This window comes from Crocuta crocuta, unplaced genomic scaffold, assembly GCF_008692635.1.
Source record: "Crocuta crocuta isolate KB4526 unplaced genomic scaffold, BGI_CrCroc_1.0 scaffold290, whole genome shotgun sequence".
Taxonomy (NCBI): Eukaryota; Metazoa; Chordata; class Mammalia; order Carnivora; family Hyaenidae; genus Crocuta; species Crocuta crocuta.
This window is the reverse complement of record NW_027527429.1, coordinates 7,019,785-7,020,329: the sequence shown is the minus strand read 5'-3', so window position 1 is coordinate 7,020,329 and position 545 is coordinate 7,019,785. Positions and strand designations below refer to the sequence as shown.

Here is a 545-nt window from a genome sequence, read left to right as displayed (position 1 = left end):
ATGTGGGTTAAAAGCTGTGGGAAAGTTCTGGGGTTAAAAATCAAGTCGTAAATGATGAAGAGCTTTTTGAAAATGCGATGAAGAGCTTTTTGAAAATGCGAACCGGCTCTGGATTGGGTGCATAGGATGGTGAGTCACAGGTGGCCTGGCCAGGATCCAACTCTGGAAACACCAACTCTACTCAACTCAAGGGCAGGCAGGGAACCCCATCCCAGGGACCCGCAGGCGCCTGCGCCTTGCCGCGGCCCCGCCCTCTTCCAGCCCGACATCCGGGGCTCGGACAGGGGCGTGTTCGGGGAAAGAGGGGCGGGAGGCAGCGGAAAGGAAGGATGTCGTGGGAGGCTGGATAAGCGGGTAAGGGAGGCGAGGCGGGGCGGGGGAGGAGCAAGGGGCGTGGCGGAAGGAGCGCGCTGTCACGTGACGTACGTGGCGACGTGTCGGCCATCTTGTGTTGTTGAGGCTGAAGACTGACTTGGTTTCCGAGAGACTCCCTGTCCCGGACCGCAGGTAACCAGCGACTCCGTCTCACTCCCCCTCCCCGCTCC

At 60.4% G+C, this 545-nt stretch overlaps 1 protein-coding gene across 6 annotated transcripts in view; it reads left to right on the top strand.

Annotated features, from left to right (window-relative positions):
- Positions 1 to 429: 429 nt before the first annotated feature.
- GIGYF2 (GRB10 interacting GYF protein 2) overlaps positions 430 to 545 on the top strand; it is a 137,248-nt gene continuing 137,132 nt past the window's right edge. For 3 of the 6 annotated variants that reach the window (XM_077757844.1, XM_077757818.1, XM_077757850.1), the window contains exon 1: positions 430 to 507. The gene's annotated coding sequence lies outside the window, so the exon portion shown is untranslated. The remainder of the gene's footprint in view (positions 508 to 545) is intronic. The other 3 variants (XM_077757830.1, XM_077757828.1, XM_077757826.1) reach the window with 2 other exon arrangements.